We start from the raw sequence: 22245 nt of genomic DNA on the forward strand, positions 1-22245 counted from the left end.
ACTGAGGACCTGTCCCCACATGATGGAAGGGGCAAGGGAGCTCTCTGGGGTCTTCTATAGGAACACCGATCCTATTCATGAGGGCTCCATCCTCAAGACTTCATCACCTCCCAAAGGCCCCGCCTCCTAATACCGTCACCTTGGGGGTCAGGATTTCAATACATGAATTTGGGGGGGGGACACAAACATTCAGAGGATAGTAAGTGCTATGAAGAAATTAAAGCAGGGCAGGGGGATAGAGAGTGCCACTGGAGGAGGGATGTCTATTATAGGCAAGGTGGGCAAGGAAGGACAAAAGGGTGACATCTGAGCAGAGACTGAAGTGATCTGGAGATCTGTGCAGGCAGCAGGAATACTGAGTGTAAAGGCCGGGAGGGAGGACAGGTAATAGCGTGCCTGGGAAAAACAAGATGGCAGTGGAGGCTGGGCAGATGTTGAGAGGGTGGAGATGCGGAGGGGGAGACGGGGTGGGACAGGCAGGGCCATGGACGGCAGGCAGGCTTTATTCTAATGTGGTGGGAGTTTTAAGTGGGGGATACACGTGATCTGATTTAACTTTGGAAAGGCACATGCTATCTGCTCTGTGCAGGTTCACCACAGGGAGGCAGGAACAAACATACGGAGGGTGTTAGAGTAATCCATTGGGAGAGGGGGAGGACTTAGACAGAGATTTAATGGTGAAAGTGATGCAAATTGGTCAAATTTAGGCACGGAGCAAATGTAAGAAAAAACATATAAAAATACAATTAGTTAACATTTATTGAGCCATGCCATATGCCTGTTGCTATCCTAAACACTTTCCATGCATAATCTCCTTTAATTCTCACAATGACTCTGGAAAGAAGGAATCCTTGGGGTCGGCCCAGTGGCACAGCAGTTAGGTTTGCACATTCTGCTTCTCAGCGGCCCAGCGTTTGCTGGTTTGGATCCCAGGTGCGGACATGGCACTGCTTGGCAAAAGCTATGCTGTGGTAGGCGTCCCACGTATAAAGTAGAGGAAGATGGGCATGGATGTTAGCTCAGGGCCAGTCTTCCTCAGCAAAAAGAGGAGGATTGGCAGTAGTTAGTTCAGGGCTAATTTTCCTCAAAAAAAAAAAAATAATAATAATAAGGAATCCTTTTCCCCAGTTCACGTTTGGGAAATGGAAGCTTACAAAGGTTAGAGCCTGTGGCCAAAGTTGTACTGTTTGTAATGACTGCAGTTGTCACTGAAGCCCAGGTTGTCTTGACTCCAGATCCTGTGACTTTGGTTCCTGTATTGCACTGAAGTACCCCTGACTGGTCAGTGCAGAATGGAGGGGGGCAGAGCAGAACAGGGATGGGGGTGAGAAGCCAGAGAAGGAGGGAGATGGGGCTGTAGACAGACAGCTGTGTGTGTCCCTCCTGACCCACAGACTGGGGTCCATGGGAAATGGAGGTGTGGACGGAAGCCCACGGGGCAGTTCTCCTGAAGGGCTCTGTGAGGTCGGGGTGCTCACTGCCCTGCTTGGGTCCCCAGGTATCCAGAATGGAGGAGAGGGACACTGTCCTCACTTTTACTTCAATCAAAGTGCCAGGAGGGCTCTGGGGCATGGGGCACCTGGCAGGATGAATCTTGTGTGTCTGAATTTCTAGGAACACTTGTCCGCGGGCATTTGACAGAGTTCTGAGCTGCAGTATAAGCTCTAGTCAGTGAAGTCTGAATCGTTACTGTTCCTGTGACCGACCTCACAAGTCAGAATTCAAAATTCTCAGATGATATGGCCAGAGTTGGATCGATAATGGTGGTTTGAGACATCTAAAACCACAAGGTCAAATCCACACACAGGGGTGCCTGGAAAAAATGGCAAAATCTTTCAAACCCAACTCTACTCTGTAGCATCAGAACAGCAACTAAGGGAGGTGGGTAACATTCAGGTGAGAGCCCCCATCAACAGCTGGAAACACCCGCAAGAGGGATCATCAGCGTTCACCCCTCATTAGTTGAAACTGTGGGAGTGGCTAGGATTGCCCAGTGAAAACAAGATGTCTCTTATCCCCAAATATACGTACTGAAGGAAAGTTTAGAAGAGCAGAAAATTAATCAGAGATAGACAACCTACTAATTAAAATAATTGGAAAGACTCATTTAAAATTGGAAGCTTTGTTTCCTGAAACCTGGAAATCGGGCTCTGACTTGTGTCAGTAACCCTCCTAGTGGCTTGGGATGCAGGTCAGGACAATCCACCAAGGGGGTCCCAGTGACAATGCCTCAGGTAGAATGAGCCCTTTCACTTCCTTTCTCCCTCTGTACCCCTTCTCATGTCTCTCCCACCACGTCCCCTGCAATGGTATTTCGTGTCCTCATGCTGTCACCAGGACAACCACTGGGTCAGAACATCTAGTCTTATGTTTCCTGGTAGTGCCTCAGTTTCCAAATTACGCCTCCCAGATGTCCATTTCATCTCACTCCATGGAAAAATCCAGTTGATAAGGGACAGTCGACCTCAGCTGGTTGTTAAAAGAAAAGTATCTGAGAAAACTAATTCATACTTCAGTGTGGACAACTGCTGGCATAAAGGTGTTAGACGCCATAGGGATGTTTTGCTTTGAAAAGTGTAGCTTGATAACTCACAAGGGTGAATATTATGGAGAAATTTTAAAAGGATTTTTCCCCAACTCTCAGGATTTTTGGATTCACTCAGCAAACATTTTAAAAGTTCCTTCCCTGTGTCAGAAGCTGCATTAGGTGCCAGGGTTATAAATGTTATCCCTTTGAAGAAAATCACTGTCAGTGTAGGGGGTAGATAGGTAAACAAAGGTGATGCCTTCTGATTCAGGCTCTAATAAGGGCACGACTGTGTTGCTTAAGGCTGTAATGATGGCATGACTGTGAACATTTTTATGGACTTCCATTATAGGAGATATCAAAGGTCCTTGCCCTTTGAGTCAATTGAACTCAGGCTTTTAAGTCCCTCCACAAGCTCCCCAACCAGCATGGAACCTGCAAGAGAGCAGAGGTCATCAGACTTGCCTATGCTGTGTACCCCCAGTGCCCGGAATCAAACCAGGCAGGTTGAGGGCATTCAGCGAAAATCTGGTGAAGAACAAATAAACGACTAAGTTTGAGCAGAATACAAAGTCCCTAACATGGTGAGTACGGTTGGGTGCTAGAGCTCTGTGGGCAGTGAGGACCTCCCGTGGTCAATCCATGCATGCACTAGGTCTGGCCAGTCTCTCCTGCTCTAGCAAAAATTCCCCCTCTCCTATGGCATCAGTTTTGCTCCCTCTTCAATTATTCTCATAAACGTGCCCTTCCTCTCCAGCCGATGTCCCATTTCCTTGCTCCGCTTTGCAGCAAATCTCCTTAAAATTGCTGTCTGTACTCACTTTCTCTGATTTCTCTATTTCCCCACTCTCTCTCAAATTCACTCAGTCAGTTCTCACCCGTCTCTCCCCCAAAGCTGTTCCTGTAGAGCCCACCTGTGCCCTCCACGTTGCTGAGTCGGTGATGCCCTGTAGCCCTTATCTTGCTTACACAGCGGCGGCTCTGTACTGGGATGATCTCTGCTCCTCCTTGACACACCCTCCCCACCTGGCCTCTGCTCTGGCCTCGTCTCTACCTGCTTCATTGGACACAGACACTCCTTTTAGTCTCTGCTGCTTGCCTCCCTTCTTCTCTGATCCTTAATGCCAGCCCGTCCGAGGATTGATCCTCAGTCCTCTTCTCTTTCGATAGGCACTTCCTTGGAGACCAGATGAGGTCTAGATGAAGTCCCATGATTTAAAATACCGCTTATATGCCTTCAACTCCCAAAAGTATACCTCAATCCACTGCTTTCTTCTGAACTCCAGGCTCATCAATCCAACCGACACTCCCAATCACCAGTGGCTTGTCCAACAGATGTTTTAAAGCCAGCACGGCTACAGGGAATCCGTAACATTTCCCCACAAACTTGTTTCACCTTCCAAGTGCTCACACCAAAACCTTCGAGTCCTCTTTGCTCTCTCTCTCTTTCTCACATCCCACGTCCAATCTATCAGGAAATCTGGTTGGCTCTATGTCTGAAACACACCCAGAATTAGACCACTTCTTGTCACCTACACTGAGTGCCACGACCCTGGTCTGGGCCACTGTCCTTTCTCATATAAATAACATCCATAATCCCCTACAATAACAGTCTACTCTCAACAGAGCCGCCGAAGACATCCTGAAACATCAGTCAGACTCCGTGCCTCCTCTAGTCAGAATCCTGCGATGGCTCCCTATTGCCTGAGTTGAAACCACGTGGCCCGAAAGACCTTACATGATCCGCACTCCTTCCCCAGCCTGTTCCACCACCCCCTCCTCCGTGTTCGTCACCCCGCTGGCTCACTCCAGCCGTGCTCTTCTCCTGCCTATTCCTGCCTCTGCCCCAGGGTCTTTGCTTTAACTCAGGAGTCAACACACTTTTTCTGCAAAGAGCCAGATAGTAAATATTTTATTCTTTGAACGTCTCCATCACAGCTACTCAACTCAGCCGCTGCAGTGCGAAAGCAGCCGTAGACAGTGCGTAACGAATGAGGGCGGTCATGTTCCAATACAACTTTATTTTTGGACCCTGAAATCTGCATTTCATGTAGTTTTCATGTGTCATGAAATACAACTTTTCTTTTGATTTTTTCCAACACTTTAAAAATGTAAGAAACATTCTTAGCTGGTGGGCCATCTAAAAACAAGTGGCAGGTTGGATTTGGGCCCTGGGCCGCAGTTTTCAAGGAATGTTCTTCCGACGGGAATCTGCTTGACCATTCCTTTCTCTCTTTAGTCTTCGATGAACACCACCTGCTCCAGGAGGCCTGCGCAGACCGCCCGTCTAGCCCTGCCCCACCCTCTCTTGTCGCCTTCGACGTTCTCCATCCTCCTTACTCTCTCTACTTTTTCCCTTTTGCACACATCTGTCAACCTCTAACATGTTATGTAATTTACTTATTATCGTGTTTACTGTGTATTGCTGTCCTGCCCCTGCACAGGGGTGGGGCAATTCGTCTCTTTTGCTCATTGCTAAATTCCAAGTGGAGAGATTAGTGCCTGGCACGGGGTGGGCGTTCGATACACAGTTGTTGATTATTTATTATGAGTGGCCATTTATTAGTGGATGTTTTCAGATGTGCTGATTTTTGCCTCTCTCTATCTCAGATAATGAATAGTAGGAAAATAAGGATGCCCTGAATCTACCAGAGGCATCAGGGAAGGCTTCAGGGAGGAGGCAACATGTGAGCGGAGTCTAAAGGAGTAGGGGAGGAATTCATGGGATGGAGAAGGGCTGAGGGGAGGGCAGTCCAGGCAGAAGAAACTGTGTGCTTCTGGGATGCAGGGAAGAGTATGAGGCATGAAGGCCGGTGTTAGTTCAGTGTGGGCCCAAGGGCAGTGATGGGGGAGAGGCTGGAAGAGTCCATAGTCACTGGGGACACAATGCTATGGATGAATATAGGTGCCATTCACAGATTTCTGGGGATTCACGAGCTAGCCTTCCTCAACTCTGAGTGAATCCAGACTCGCTTCTGTTGTACCACGCCCAAGGACTTTTCAGAAAAGTAATCCAGTATCATTCCTCCATACTTTTCTCAAAACTGCTCCACCATAAAATAGTGAGCAGCGTGAGTCCAGGGTGTCTGACGAAGATGCTCTGGATAACGATGGTTCCTAGGGGCCTCTCAGGATGGCAGATCACACCATGTGCCCCTAGCCCCAGAGCCCCTGAGTGGGTAATAATATGGCGAGATTCACATGGGCAGGACTCACCCCAAGCAACATCCGTGCTCTCTGAAGCCCTCCTTCCCTACCCTGCCTGGGTCGACAGCTGAGACCCCTGGAGCACAGAGAAGCTTTTACTTTCTCACTGCCTATTTTATGCACAGCCTTGTGGGGCCTGAGGAGTCGGTGTGGAAGATGCTCAGGGCCCTGGAGAGAAGGCACAGGCAGGTAGAGCGCCTGCACAAAGCAGGGTGTACTAATACAGTCCTTGGAGGAGGAGAGGGAGTCCACTTCTGGGTGGAGAGACCAGGGAAGACTTCATGGAGGTGGTGGCATTTTGTGGCTCTCTTAGTCAAAAATGGGAGGAGATGGGGAAGGAAGCTCAACAACTGGACAACGGGAGTGTGTGGACAGTTGCGTGCAGATTCGAGATTAGCACCGATGCAAGCAATCTACTAATTGCATAAATAATGATTATTTCTCAGGCAGCCAAAGCCCCAGCCCTAGCAGATGTTGTCAGATGTATCCATTTTGTCCTATAATCTTTAAATAATCTTTTCATAAAGTACCATCTGAAGTGAAGACCTGATCCATCCTCCCCCTGTAGGAGGGGAATTAGCTTTCTGATGGTATAAAGTAATCCTTTTAGGTGACATGAAACCAACTCCCAGCCTAATTCTCTTCTTTTTCCTCCCCCACAGGTGCCATCATTACTGCTAAGAACTGCATTTAAGAAATAAGCGGGAAGACTGGAGGGGTTATTTTGAGCCTCAGAGAGTGTTCAGTTGGAATCTGAATCTCTTAACCTGACAGCTGGGCTGCTGACTGGCCCTGAGCTCCCCGTTGGAGGGGAGCCTCCACTGCCTGGGTGGGGAGCTGTGGGTCTTGGCCGACTGCCTGGAGGCTCGGCCCTGCTAGGTGCCCAGGATTGTGAGAGGTTAGGTGGAATGAGTGACTCAAGACAGCCCGGGGGGAAGAGAGTCTTGCAATTGAGCGTTTTAGAGGCAATGGGAACGGGAGATAATCCGCTTACTAATGCTCTCCTTTGAGGGGAAGACAGCCCCGCTGGGAGAGGAGGGCGCAGAGTTTACAGATAGAGACCCTGAGTTCGAGTTCTAACTTTGCTGGTTACTAATTGTGTGGTTTGGGAACATCGCTAATTCCACCCTTAGAATCTGTAAAATGGGAGCAGCGTCAGTAAAGCCCTTTCTTGCAGTCTACCTGTAGGAGAAAGCTATGTAAATAGTAAATGAGAGTTTAAGAGCTACGACTGAGGTCCAAGGACTAGTGAGGTCTGGAGCTGGAACAAGTGCACATCCCTGGTCCTTGTCCTACTATCCCAGAGGAGTCTTCATTTTGTAGGGTGGCTTTATTAGGGCAAAACTGAGACTGAGAGTGGATACACTATTATCTGCATTCTTTTCCCTGGTCATATCACGCAAATGAGTGCTCTAGCCTGAAACGTAATTAGTCCATCTATTAGTCTCGCTCCTTACACTTAACACCATCTATTCACTGGAACAAGATTTACTGGGCACATACTGTGTCTATCAGGCACTGTGTGAAGTACTGGGGACTCAAACAAGAAAAGTTTCCTGTTGAGCTCTTAGGAACACACAGATTTGTGGGGGAGACAAACCTGTCCCCAGAAAGCACACGATGCCATGTGATGGCTTATAATAGAGGTTTGCATAAAGTGCTAAAGGATGAGAAAGGATGGAGCTCATAATTAGAGCTATTTTCATTTTTACAGGAGGAGGGGAAGGAGGAGTTGGGAAAGCTACACAGAAAGAGTGCTGATAACAGAGATGGCTGAGAAAGAGCAGCAGAGAAAGCTCCCAGTAGGTGGAGGCATGCTGATGGGAGTGTGTGTGAGTGTGGGAGTGTGTGTGTGTTCAGGGGGCAAGGGGTTGCAGGGGGAAGCGCGTTCCAGGAAGAGGGATCAGCGAGTACAGACCCATGTTGGAGCCACTGCCTGATTCGTTGTGGCTAGACGGGGTCAGGGGTCCAACAGCGAGCTGTAGGAGACACCCTGGACACCTGGCTGGTGCCAGACGCAAAGGTATGGCACGGCCTCTAAGGAGTTAAGCTTTATCCTGTAGCTCCTCCGAAATCCTTCTAAACAGGGGAGTGACATTATCAGATTTGAGAAAGATAATTCTGGTGGCAGTGCGCAGCACAGATGGGAGGGGAGAAAATTGGAAACAGGGAACCCTGTTCTGCAAAGATTGTGATAATCCAGGGAAAGGATGATGAGGGCCTGAGCGAGGGCAGGCGCGTGGGCATGAGGACCAAGTGGATCAGAGAGAGATTTAAAAAGGGAATCAGCTTGGTGACTGATTGGGAGTTGGGGAGGTGACCAAGAGGGAGGGTGGAAGAGTCCTCTGAGGTTTCAGGTTTCTGGGGACGGAGGTGATTGAAGGTGTCAGTAATCAGGGAATGGAGGAGGAGGAGGAGGTTGGGGAGAGGAAGAGACGACAGAATCACAAATTCTGCTTTGGATCTGTGGGGAGTTTCAGGGTTTCCCAAAAGAGGTTTCCAGTTGTCTGTTGAAAACAGGTTTAAAGTTTAGGAGAGACGTTCCTTTATTTGTGACACAAACACTAAGTGTCTCCTACATGTCAGGTGATCTTCTAGTGTCTGGAGATACAGAAGTAACTGCGATGGATGAGGTCTCTATCTTCAAGGTTCGTTCCAAGGAGGGAACACAAATAATAAACTTATGCAAAATAAAACCGGATAAGGTGATAGAGAGGACTGGCGGCTATGTTAGACAGGGGCTCAGGGAAGGCATTTCTTAAGAAGGTAGCATTCGAACCTAGATCCGAATAATGAAGAGGAGCCAGCCATGTGAACACCTCAGGGAAAAGCAATTCAGGCAGAGGGAACAGCAAAGCCTTTGAGGTCAGAACAAGCTTGGCATGTTCAAAGAAGAGAAAGAAAGCCAGGATGTTTGGAGTGTGGTGGGCAAGGGGATGGAAGGTAGGATATGAGATCAGAGAAGTGGTCAGGAGTCAGATCACATTGTAGAATGTGTCAGTCAGATTAGGCCAAACTGCATGGTAATAAATGACCCTCACATCTCAGTAGTGTACGATAAAGAAGTTGGTTGACTTATCACTCGTGCTCCCTGTCCATGGTGGATTGGTTGCACATCTTCTTCACTCCAGGACCCAGGCAGATGGACAACTCCTAACTGGGACACTTCTGGTTCCTTAGCGGAAGGAAACGAGAAGGTGGAGGACCATGTGATGGCTTAGAGCTTCTGCGTAGAAGTAGATGTGCCAGTTTAATTGGCCAAAGCAAATTGCATGGCCAAATGTGATGTCTTTGGGGGTGGGGATGACCACTCCTCCCATAGGGAGGAGCAGCAGCTGTTGAGATCAACAATACAACCTATCGCCTAGGCTATGCTGAGGATAGGTTTTATTCTAAGGGCTATAGGAAGCCGTTATGATTTTTTTTTTTTAAACAAAGGGGTGTTCATGTTGGTTGCCAAGGTAAGTTAAAAAATAGATCAAGAATGAAATTAGGAGATACAAGAAGTAGGGTCATCTAGAAAAGTATGTCTCAGATACTAAGCATATGGTAAGGGGGTTCCATTAGGTTGGAGCCCTAAAAATAATACCAGGACAGACCCTCTGCAGGAGGCGCACTGGGGGAATGACTCGGCCTAGCCTGGCCTCCTCGGCTTTCCATTCGTAGAGCAGCTGTCAGGCACTCTTTGATGGTGTTTGGACAAGGGACCCTGGAATTACCAGTATTCTGCCCAAGATCACAGCATTCGTCTCTATGAGTCTTCTACAGAAAGACGTATATGATGAAAACTGTAAAAGGAAAATAAATAGCACATCATTGCTAGTGAGGGTGGACCCTAAATCCCAACTCAGAGGGCTTTTGTAAGTCAGGCTAGAAGCAGCAGCGGCTACGGCTTCTGTTTTCTCCCCCTACCCACATCAACTATCATACATAAAAAAATCAATCCCTGGCCGTGAGTCTTTTTTCTTTCCTACACGGAGGGGAGAGAGAGAAGAGGACAAGATGGCTGCAGCGCCCAAGGAGAGTGGGTCCCTGGGGCAATGTGCCACTTCTGCCACTAAGATGAAGAGAAAAGAGGAAGAAAAAGCAACAGGTCTGGGAGTTCCCAGTGTAGTGTAGACCAGAGAGCAGATCCCCCCATCCACCTTTAGGCCAAAGTGGCTCCATTCACAGGTAGCCCAGTGCAAACTACCCATCTTCCTCCTCCGTGGGGTGGGGTAAGGAGGGGGTGAAATGGAAACTTCCCTTCTCTTCTATGACTTCCACTGCTACCTTATCCCTCCATTCCAGGAGAGAGAATGGAGAAAGCCAGGCAGGGGGAAAGAACTTTGACTTTTCCACAGGTCTTGACCAAGCTCCACCTGGTGGTGGCTTCATTGTGATTCTTCACTACATGTTGAAATAAGCCACATGGTCCCAGAGGTGAGGAGGGAACACATGACGAAAATACCCAGGACAGTTGACTTGGCCCACCCAGAGATTTTCTTTGAACACCAAATCTTGGCTTCTATTTTTGTAAGAGAATGTCATATCTCTTTAACTAAAATTATAAATGTTATAATTTATACTTCTTTTGGCCCCTCCCCAAGACTAGCACAGGCCAGTCAAAAACAAATTAAATATTTGTATAAATGAACGAGTGAGTGAACAAATCATTTCCCACGAGGCTTACCCAGAAACAACTCTTGTGATCCATCTTTCCCACTGGCCACAGTTTCTGTGATGAACTTGGCATACAAAAGTGCAGAGAGAGAGAAAGAATTTGTGATGCTGCCAGAGAGGAGAGCAACACGTTAGCCTTTCTGCTTCTCCTCCTGCTGGCTGGGCCCTGCCACCAATTGTTAGAGAATTACAACGTGTCTCCGCTTCCTCAAGGGACTAAGACAGCTCCAGCCATTACCCATGGAACTGGCCAGGGAGAATCTACCTGTCAAACTGGCTGGAACATAGAGAGATAAACTCCTGGTGAGTCCTTCTGTGGCACCCTGGGGCTTTGGTGACAGAGTTAATTAATCAAGACACCAGTGTCAAAATTAAAGTGAGGAGGAAAAGTCAATTAGTGATTGAATAGTAGTGAGGAGACATTTTAATGAGGCTCCCTCTCATTTGAGCTGTTCCTTGGCCCTCCTTGTTGGGCGTGGCCACTCTTCCTTTTTCTAAGTACTGGAGGGGTTAGCAGGAAGGAGGGACGAGGCACTCATCTCTCTCCCTAATTTATACCCAGGGGCGGATGGGGAGAGAGAGTCCTCTGCCGTTTGCAATACGCTAGGGCCCCATAAAACTATTTATCATCACTCTGAATTCTTTTCAGCAGGATGTTCATTTCAATTTGCAGTCACCTCTTTAGCTCTCCTTTAGCAGTTTTGGCCAGACTCCTGAGAGAAGATCTGAGCAGAGAGGGGGAGACACAGACAGGCGAGGAAGGCTGGAGCTGGGATCTCCAGGAGTGCGCCTGCCACCGCTCCACCCTCCACAGCCTCCTTTTACTGTATTTGCTTCTACAGGGACAAGGGGAGATTATGATGTTTCGCAGGTGTTCCAAACCCTTGTCACGGTTAATAAAGGTCTGGCAGGAACAGGAGCCAGGATGGCTGAGCAGGCTCTGGTGCTGGGGATTTGGGGAGAGAAGGTAGGTGTAGCTATTGCTCCAGCTGCCTGTGTGACACACAGATGCCCAGGAACCAAGAAGGAGAAACCAGACTGAGGGTCCCTGCTTCCTGCACTTACTCAACAGGTTTACTGAGCCCAGAGGGAGTGTCTGGACAGCAGGACTGGTAGGAGCATGGCTGAAGGCCAGAGAAGGAAGCCCCAGAGCATCAGGTTACCCGGTCAAAAGAGTAGCACAGGAAGGGAAGTGCAAGGTCAAGTGACCGGAAGTGGAGCATTAACAGCAAGATGAAATGCGAGAGGGGAAGCTTCTGGCCTGGGGGTGCTGCATTTCCCTGACCGTGACTCAGATCAGGATTGGGCCCAGGGCTTTGGGAGGGCTTGAGACTGAAATGGGGATTTCAATTTACTATTTCTTCTTATCACAAAATAATACATGTTCACTTTAGGAAAAGCAGACAAGGAAAAAGCAGTTTAACTTTATCTCACTCCTCAGAGACTAACCACTGCTAATATTTCCAGATGCTTTCAAAGTAAATATGTTTAATGTTTATATCATTATAAACACATATGTCACGATTCTATCTGGTGGGCATGAGTGTTTGGGTCATTTGAAAGGTCTATCTGATTTCTTATACTCACAAATTAAAGTCCAGTTTAAAAATTTATTCCCTATAAATTAAAAACTATTGGGTAAAATTGAGATCTTTTTATATATATATATATATGAAAAATAATGAAAATCTTACCATGGTTTTCTTGTGTAATAAAAAACCAGTTAAACGAAGAAAATGATGGAAGGACATAAATGATATGTGAATAACTGGAGAAAAATACCATGTTCTTGGATAGAGAAACACAATATTGTAAAAATATCAAGAAAAAAGAAAAACCAAAAAAAAATTGAAGATATTTTTATAGGAAAGAAAAATACCAAAATTCAGATAACTAAGCTGAAAAGGAAAAAACTCCCACAAGCCCAACACAACAATTTATCATTATGGTTTATTTCCTTTTGGAGTATTTCATATGTATATTTTTACAAGAATGTAAAGAATTACAGCATAAATATGTCTTCAGCTTGTTAAGTTGTCATGATAAATATAACTTTTAATGGCTAAAATATATTCTACAAAGTATATTTATTGCACTTTGTTAAATTATTACCCAATGTTGGGTTTTGAATGCTTCAGATTACATTATTACAAGAATTCTATGGTTAACATTTTTGTGCATGTCACTTTTTGTTATTTTGAATTATCTCCTAAGAGTAGATTTTCCTAAACAAAATTGGTGAGTTAAAATGTTTGACGTTTTGTAATTCTTGATTAACATTGCCAAAACTGCTTTCTAAAATGATTGTCTAATTTGAAGGAGTATTGGTTTTACTACACTTTCACCAGCTAAATATACTATTATTAAATTTTTTTATTGAGGTGTAAGCTGTGGGAAATGAAATGCCCATATTTAAGAATGTAATTTGATAAGTTTTAACAATTATATACACCTTTAAAACTACCACCAAAAGTAAGAAATAGAATATTTTCATCACCCAAGAGAATTCTTTTGCCTATTCCTGGGCTTCATATAAGTTGAATTAACAAATATGTTCTTTTCATCCAGCTTTTGTTGTTTTCCAACACAACATTGTTGAGATCCATCCATGTTTTTGTATGTATTGGTGGTTCACTCCTTGCTACGTCTGAGTAGTGTCCTATTGAGTGAGTATGCAGATCGTTTATCCATTCTCTAGTTGATGAACAGTTGAGTTGTTTAAAGTTTTAGGCTGCTATCCCCAAGAGCAGATGGCTTCACAGGTGAATTCTAACAAATATTTAAAGAAGGATTAATGCCAATCCTTCTTAAACTCTCCTAAAAAATAGAAGAAGGAATATTTACCAACTCATTTTATGAGGCCAGCATCACCCTGATACCAAAGCCAGACAGACACTACAAGAGACAAAAACTACAGGCCAATATCTCTGATGAAAATGGATACAAAACCTTCAACCAAATATCAGCAGACCAAATTCAACAGTACATTGGAAAGATCATACACCATGAACAAATGGGATTAATTCCTGGGATTCAAGGATGGTTCAACATATGCAAATCAAGCAATGTGATATACCATATTAACAGAATGAAGGATAAAAATCACACGATAATCTCAATAGATGCAGAAAAAGTTTTGGATGATATTTATCACCTTTTCATGATAAAAACTTTCAACAAATTAGATGCAGACAGAATTTACCTCAACACAATAAAGATCACATATGAAAAGCCCAAAGCAAACATTATACTCAATGGTGAAAACCTGAAAGCTTTTCCTCTAAGATCCAGAACAAGGCAAGGATGCCCACTCTTGCCACCTCTATTCAGCACAGTACTCAAAATCCTAGCCAGAGCAATTAAGCTAGAAAAATAAATAAAAGCATCTAAAATGGAAATAAAGAAGAAAAATTATCTCTGTTGGCAGGTGACATGATCTTATTTGTAGAAAATCCTGATGACTCCACACAAAACATCTTATTAGACCTAATAAATCAATTCAGTAAAGTTGTAGAATACAAAAATCAGTTACGTTTTAATACACTAACAATGAACTATCTGAAAAGGAAATTAAAAAAACAAGCTCATTTACATTATCATCAAAAAGAATAAAATACTTAGGGGTAAGCTTAAACTAGGAAGTGAAAGACTTGTAGCTTAGCTAAACTTTCGACACGACTCAATGAAAAAATGCACGAAAGACCTGAAAAGACTTTTCTCCAGAGAAGACATACAAATGGCTAACAGGTATGTGAAAAAATGCTCAAAATCATGTATCTTGGGCTGGCCTGGTGGCATAACCATTAAGTTCACATGCTCTGCTTCAGTGGCCCAGGCTTCACAGGTTCGGATCCCAGGCACGGACACAGCACAGCTCGTCAAGTCATACTGTGGAGGCAGCCCACATAAAATAGAGGAAGACTGGCATAGATGTTAGCTCAGTGACAATCTTCCTCAAGCAAAAAGAGGAAGAAGGCAACAGATTTTAACTAAGGGCCAAATCTTCCTTACAAATCAATCAATCAGTCACGAATCATCAGGGAAATGCAAGTCAAACCAGCATGAGATATCACCTCACACTTTTTAGAATGGCTGTTATCAAAAAAACAAAAGGGGGTGAGGCCCGTGGCTAGGTGATTAAGTTCACGTGGCTCTGCTTTGGTGGCCCAGGTGGCTGGTTCAGATCCTGGGTGCGGACATGGCATGGCATGTCCCACATAGCACAACTAGAAGGACCCACAACTAAAATAGACAACTATGTACTGGGGGCATTTGGGGAGAAAACAATTGGCAACAGTTGTTAGCTCAGGTGCCAATCTTTAAAAAAAGACCCCACAAAAAAACAAAAGAGAACAAGTGTTGGTGAGGATGTAGAGAAAAGGGAGAAAAGGGAACCCTTGTCCACTGTTGGTGGGAATGTAAATTGGTGCAGTCAGTATGGAAAACAGTATGGAGATGGCTGAAAAAATTAAAAATAGAACAACCATATGACCAGCAATCCTACTTTTAGGTATTTATCCAAAGGAATTGAAATCAGGATCTTGAAGATACCTGCATTCCTACATTTACTGCCCCCTTATTCACAAGAGCCAAGACGTGGAAGCAACCATCAACAGATGAATGGATAAAGAAAATACAGGATTAACATACAACGGAACATTTTTCAGCCTTAAAAAGAAGAAAATCCTGCTGTTTGCAACAACACAGGTGAATCTGGAGGATATCTATGCTAAGTGAAACAAGCCAGGCACAAAAGGACAAATACTGCGTGATCCTACTTCTATGAGAAATCTAAAACCAAATTCACAGAGGCAGAGAGTAGAATGGTAGTGCCAGGGACTGGGGGATGGGGAAATAGGGAAGTGTTGGTCAAGGGGTACAAAGTTTCATATATGCTAGATGAGGAAGTCCTAGAGATCTACCAGGATAGTACCTATATTTAACAGCATTGTATTGTGTACTTAAAAATTTACTAAGAGAGTAGATCTTATGCTGTGTTCTTATGACTAAATAAATAAATAATAAAGAGGACAGGAGGAAACTTTTGGAGGTGATAGATATGTTTATGGCATTGATTGTGGTGATGGTTTTACAGGTGGATATTTATTTCCAAACTTATTGAATTGTGTACATTAAATTTGTACCACGTTTACATGTCAATCAAAACAAAGTGATTTTTTAAAATTTTGGGCTATCAAGAAGAAAGTTGTTATGAACAAACATAAAAATCTTTTTGTGGACATAACATTTTCATTTCTCTTGGGTAAGTACCTAGCAGTGGAATTTCTTGGACAGAGAGTAGATCTATGTTAATTTTATATGAATTTCTAGAGCAATTGTGCATTTTACGTGTCAATCAGAAATGTGTGAGAATTCCAGTTGCTCTATATCCTTGCCAAAATTTGAAATTGTCAATCTATTTTATTTTAGCCGTTCTAGTGGGAATGAAATGCTATCTAATATATATTTTCCTGTTGACCTATGTTGAGTAACTTTTCAACATACTTTCCATGTACTTACAGGCCATTCCTTTTTTTCTATTGTGAAATGTACTTTTTCATTGAGTTGTATGTCTTTTTATTATTAATTTATAGTTTGTATATACTTATATATATTTATATGTAAACACATAAAGTTTATATATTAAACTATAAATTTATATAAAAAGATACAAATAAAATGAAATGTATATATAAAGTAAAAATTTATATAAATAAAATATAAATTATAAATTATTTATTTATAAAGTGTGTATATTCCAGAACAATTTATTTATCACATATATGTATATATTTATGTGTATGTATATATAAATATATTTATATTTACTATTATTTCCCAGCCTGTGACTTTTCTATTCATTTTATTAGTAGTTTCTATGATGAGCAGCAAGTTTTAATTTTGATGAAGTTCAATTTATCAAGGTTTAAATTTTAAGATTAATCTTTTTTGTGTCTTAAGAAATCTTTGCTACTGTAAAGTTGGGAAGATATTTTTCTTTGCTTTCTTCTAGAGACTTTATGTTTCTAGCTTTGTATTTAGGTATTTGACACATTTCAAATTAGTTTTTGTGTAGAGAGTGAGGGAGGCATTAAGATCATTGTTTTCCTTATGAATATCCAGTTGATACAGCACTATTTCTTAAAAAGGCAATTCTTTCCCCATTGAATTGACTTGGTAACTCTTGAAAATTAGTTCACCATATTCATGTGGGTTTATTTTTGAACTTTCTGTTCTGTTTAGTTGATCTGTCTACTTTTATAACAATACTACACAGTCTTAATTATTTTAGCTTTATAGTTAAGGCTGGAAATAAGATAGTTTATTTCCTCCTACTTTGCTTTTCTTTGTCAATATTGTTCTGTTATTCTAGACTCTTTGCACATCCAAATAAATATAAGAATCACCTTATCAGTTTCTACAAAAAAAAAGCCTGCTGTTGTTTTGATTAGGACTGCTTTGAATTATCAGTAAATTTTGGGAGAATAAGCATTTTAACAATATTGCGTCCTTTAATCAATGAACATGATATATCTCTCTATTTAGTTAGATTTTCTTTGATTTCCTTTAGCAATATTTTGTAGTTTCAGCATAGAGTCTGGCCTATCTTTCATTAGACTTATTCCCAGTCTTTTGATAATTTTGATACTGTTGTAAATAATATTTAAAATTTTATTTTCCAATTATTCATCCAGAGTATTCACTGAGAGTGTAGACTGATTTTTGTATATTGAGCCTATATCTTGCAACCTTAATAAATTTACTAATCATTTTTGGTAATGTCTCTATAGATTTTTTAAGGTTTTCTCCATACAAATCATGTAATCTGTGAAAGATAGTTTTACTTCTTCCTTTCCAATTTATATAAATTTTCTTTCTTTTTCTTACCTTATTGCATTGGTTAGGACCCCCATACAGCATTTCATAGCGGTGAAAGTGGACATTGTTGTCTTGTTGCTAACTTTATTTCACCAGTAAGTAAGATATTATTTGTAGCTTTTATAAATGTTTTTTTTATCAGACTGAGGAAGACCTTACATTCCTAGCTTTAAAAAAATCCTAAAGATTATGTATTTTTTAATTATGCCAGGGTATTGAACTTCATCAAATAGTTTTTCTTCATCTATTGAAAGGATCATATAATTTTTCTCTTATATGGTGTTAATTTGGGGAATTATATTGATTATTTTTTGAATAGTAAACAAACCTTGCATTCCTGGGACAAATCTCACTTGGTCATGATATCTTATTCTTTTATACATTGCTGGATCGGATTTCCTGATATTTTGTTAAGGATTTTTTTTGTTTATGCTCATGAAGGATCTTGTTCTATGTTCTTTTCTTATACTGTCTTTTTCAGGATACAGTATCAGGGTTCTGCTTTCCTTATAAAACAAATAAGGGAATGTTTCCTCTTCCTCAACATTTCTCAAAGTGTGTAAGATTGGCATTATGATTCCTTAAATGATTGACGTAATTTACCAGTGAAGCCATGTAGAGTGGAGTTTTCTTTGGTGTATGTGCTCTTTAAATTACTCATTCAATTTTTAAAACAGATTTAGAGCTACTTAGATTTCCTTTTTGACTTGTGTCAATTTTGAAAAATTGTATTTTTTCAAAGGATTGTCCCTTTCCTACCAGTTGTCAAATTTACTGACATTAAAGTGTTTATAATATTCCTATTTTCAAAATTGAAAGGATCTGTAGTGGTCACACTTCTTTCGTTTCTGATCATTTGTGATCTTTTTTCCTTGATCAGATTTGCTAGAGGTTTATTGATTTTATTAATCTTTTCAAAGAGCCTAGTTAAAATGGTTAATTTTCTCTGTTGATGGCCATTTTCTCCTTCCTTGATTTCCACTCTTATTTTCAACATTTACTTTTTTTCTACTTTGTATTTATTTTGCTTTTCTTCCTCAAAATTCTCAAAGTAGAAGCTTAGATTATTGACTTTATATCTTTCTTCTTTTCTAATATAGGTATTGAAAGCTATACATTTCTAGCTAAACGTTGCTTTAACTGCATTCCACAAATTTTGATGTTTTGTGTTTTCATTACCATTCAGTTAAAAAGATATCTAATTTCCATTGTGATCTCTTACCTGTGCATGGGTTTTTCAGATTTGTGTTGTTTAACTACAAAAGATTTGGCGATTTTCTAAATACCCTAGTGTGATTGATTTTAAACAATATTATTTTAGTCATGTAACATACTTTGTATGATTTCAACCCATTGAAGTGTATTGAGAGTTATTTTGTGGCCGAGCATATGGTCTATTTATGTGTTTGTTTCATGTGCATTTGCAAAAGAGCTTTCGAAATGTCTGGGTTCAGTGTTCTATAAATATCAAGTTGTTTTTTGAATATACTGCGTTCTTACGGATTTTTTGGGGTACTTATTCTACAAATTACTGACAGAGATGTTAAAGTCCCCAAGTATGACTGGATTTCTCTATTTCTCCCTTTAGTTCTGTCATTTTTGCTTCATGTATATTGATGCTCCATTATAAGTTGTATGGATATTCATGATTGTTTTGTTATCTTGTTGAATTTACCTTTTATCGTTGTGAAATGTTTCTTTTAGCTTCAGTAATGCTCTTTGTCTCGAACACTACCTCCTCTCTTATTGATATAGCTGCATTATGTTTAGTATTTGCTTGGTATATTGTTTCCCACTCTTTTTATTTTTAACTAGTTCACGTCTTTTTGTTTAAAGTATCTTTCTTATGAATGGCTATCGTGAAGTTTTGATTTCTTGTACAATCTGACAATCTCTGCTTTATAAATTAGAGCAGTTATTTCATTTATGTTTAATACAATTATTGATATGATTGGGTTTTGGTCCATCATCATGGTATTTGTTTTCCATACCTCCCATCTATTTGTTTTTCCTCTGTTTCTCCTTTACTGCATTTCTTTAGGTGAATTAAATATTTTTAACGTATCATTTTATCTCCTCTGTTGACTTTTTAACTAGACCTATTTTGTTACTTTTAGTAATTTCTCTATGAATCATTTATTTATCAATAAATACTTTCAAAAAACAATATACTATTTCATGAACAATGTAAGAGCTCTGCAACAGTACCTGCATTTACCCCACTCCCATCCTCTCTGCTCCTGTTGACACATATTTCGCTGCTACATATGCTCTAAACTCTAAACTTCATTGTTATAATTCCTGTTTTAAACAAAATTAGTGGTCTTTTAAGAGTTAATAACGTACCCCTTTGGTTCTTTCTTTATAGTTTCCATCTCTGCCCAAATTCCCCATTTGTTCATACACACTTATTCTGTTTATTTTACAGTCACTGTTTAGATAATTCTAACATCTGGGACATCTCTGGGTCTTCTTCTATTTACTCTTCCTCTTTTGACCCAATCTCACATTTTCTTGCCATCTTACGGTCTCTTAATTCTTTATTTATGTTGGGTATTGTGTGTAAAACTCAGTAGAGATTGAAGTAAATAATATTTATCCACAGCAAAGGTTGTGTCCCTTCTATTAGACTGCTAATGTGAGGGGCTGAGACAATTAAAACCAAATTTGGGGAGGGTATGGGCTCTGTTACAGCTTCAGTTTGATCCAGTTCACCGCGGGCTTCAAATGTTCTGATGATGCTATCAGGATTCTCCCTTCTTCAGGGCTCGGCTCTGAGCATCAGTGAGACTCAAGGGGTCTTATCATGCTTCACAGCCCTGTTGCCAGCTTTCTGAACCATAGACAGTGTCTCTTTTTCTGCTTTGCAGCCAGCTACCAGTGTTGGGTTTTGGGTCCTGCCCCCAAGTTTCTGCAACTTGGGAGACCTCTCTACACCCTCTGCCCTGCTCCAAGTCTGAGGAGGGCGCCCATGCTGCAGTTGATGGAGACCTTGCCTCCCTTGAAGAGATTTCTTGCAGCTCTCTGTCCTGTTCCCAGTCTTGCACTTAGGGAGGATCCTGCATGCCTCAAGGGAATTCTCTCAGTTCTCCTTCCCTGCCCTTAGGCTTCAGGCTATTATTCCTGTGTCCTAGTTGAAGACCTAGATGAAAGCATCCCCCTATGGGTGGGTGTAGGCTTGCTCTGTGGCTGGGGCTTTTTGGGATTCTGATCTGTCACATGAGCTCACATACAGGCATTAGATATAATTACAAATTTGACTGATATCTCTTTACCTGACTTTATGGCAGATTCCTCCGCTTCTTGCCTCTTCTTCACGGATAAAAGCAGCTATGAATCTCTTCTATTCTAAGAAGAGCTTGTCACATCTGGAATTTAGCTTATTTAGATTTCTTTGCATCCTGAGCACTCTAAGGGTTTTAAAAACCATGATTTTGTGGCTTACTCAGCTAGTTCTTATTTCTAGGGCAGTTTCAAGAGTCACTTGTGGCTTTCTACATCCTAACCAGAAACAGAAGCCCCAGAGGTATTATTTTTAAATTTATGCTAATATAACAGAGGAAAATGGTAACTTGGTATTTTAATTTACATTTTTTTATTCTCTGGGACCTGAACATCTCAAATCTTTGTTTGCTAGTTACATTGCTTTTTTGTATCTTTTGCCCTTCTATCTTTTAGTCTTAATTTTTTTCTGACCAATACATATGAGGTCTTAAATACTAAATATAGTGCCTCTTTGTTACACTTGATGTAATATTTTTTGTTTGCCGTTTGCTTTTATACTTTATATTTTTTGTAGTCAAGGTTATAGATCTTGCTCTTTTTTAAAATTTCTTATATTGCTTCTAAGCCTCTAAGGTTATTTTTCCTCTAGAGGTTTTGAAAATATTCAATTCTGTTTTTCCGAGATTTGTATGTTGAAAAAAACCCACATCTGACTCTTCCACTCAATTGGGATTTATTTTAGTGCACAACATACAGTAAGATTCTAAAATTACTGTTTCTCCAAGTTGCTAGTTAATTGTCTCAACGCCATTTACTGGGTAATCCTTTCTTTCCCTCAATGAGCTATAATGAATCTTACCTCCTTGTACATAATCGAGTCCATTTCAGTGCCATCTGTTCTGTTACAGGGATCTCTCAGGCTGGTCCTGGGCAGATGCAGATGAATTTTTGAAACTGCAGAGCTAAGGAGCTAGCTGTAGACTTGATATGGCCTCCTCAGGGACCAGGAGTCACTTTCTCTCTGAAAGCAGATGACGGCAGTTACGTAACTTTTATTTATTTACTTATTTAATTGCTTAATTCTTAAATCCCCAACCATTAAAGCTGTTTGAGGTCTGTGATTGTCCTTGACAAGGTTAAATCTTACCCAAGCCCTATTCTGGAAAACAGCAACGGTCAAGGAATGCCCCCCTCTTTTGTGTTCCAGGAAATGGCTGACTGCAGAGATCTGCCCTACCCAGGATGACCTAGCTAAGGCTCAGGTGTAACCCCTTGTTTTCCCATGACAAGGGCAGACACAGACACTCCAAATTCCCATTCTTTGCCTCATAAATGATTAACTGAACACTTTATTCCTATTGACAAATCTGGAAAAAGTACTCGCTGACTTGTCTACATCAAACTTTGGTTAGGCTACCTTTGCCACCCCACCCCCTCAACTTTGACCCATGATCAGCCTGAGCCAGCGCTGGAATGTGGACACAGCCCCTCCTGAAAATAGGCTGACCACAAAGCAAAACAGGCCCTCCATCATCAACTGTCTGATCGTGTCCTCCATCCCATTCCCCCCGTACCCCATTCTTGTTTACTCCTCCCTGTGAAAGCAAACCCCTTCTCTGCTTGACTTCTAGATCTCAGGATCTTACAGATCTTGACGTCACAGCATTCTTCCTACTACCACGTCTCCCTTCCCTACTGCCAGTCCCTTTCCTTTCATGCTATATGTACTATTTGAGAAGAGATAA

The 22245-nt window shown here is 41.7% G+C and overlaps 1 long non-coding RNA gene across 1 annotated transcript; it reads right to left on the reverse strand.

Moving 5' to 3' along the window:
• Positions 1-1330: 1330 nt before the first annotated feature.
• LOC123277131 (uncharacterized) lies at positions 1331-21751 on the reverse strand. Its single transcript, XR_006513838.2, has 4 exons — positions 21648-21751; positions 21360-21521; positions 10407-10504; positions 1331-9522 (listed from the first exon to the last, which is right to left on the reverse strand). It is a non-coding gene; the product is annotated as an uncharacterized lncRNA (long non-coding RNA).
• Positions 21752-22245: the final 494 nt, after the last annotated feature.

Source organism: Equus asinus, chromosome 1, assembly GCF_041296235.1.
Source record: "Equus asinus isolate D_3611 breed Donkey chromosome 1, EquAss-T2T_v2, whole genome shotgun sequence".
NCBI lineage: Eukaryota > Metazoa > Chordata > Mammalia > Perissodactyla > Equidae > Equus > Equus asinus.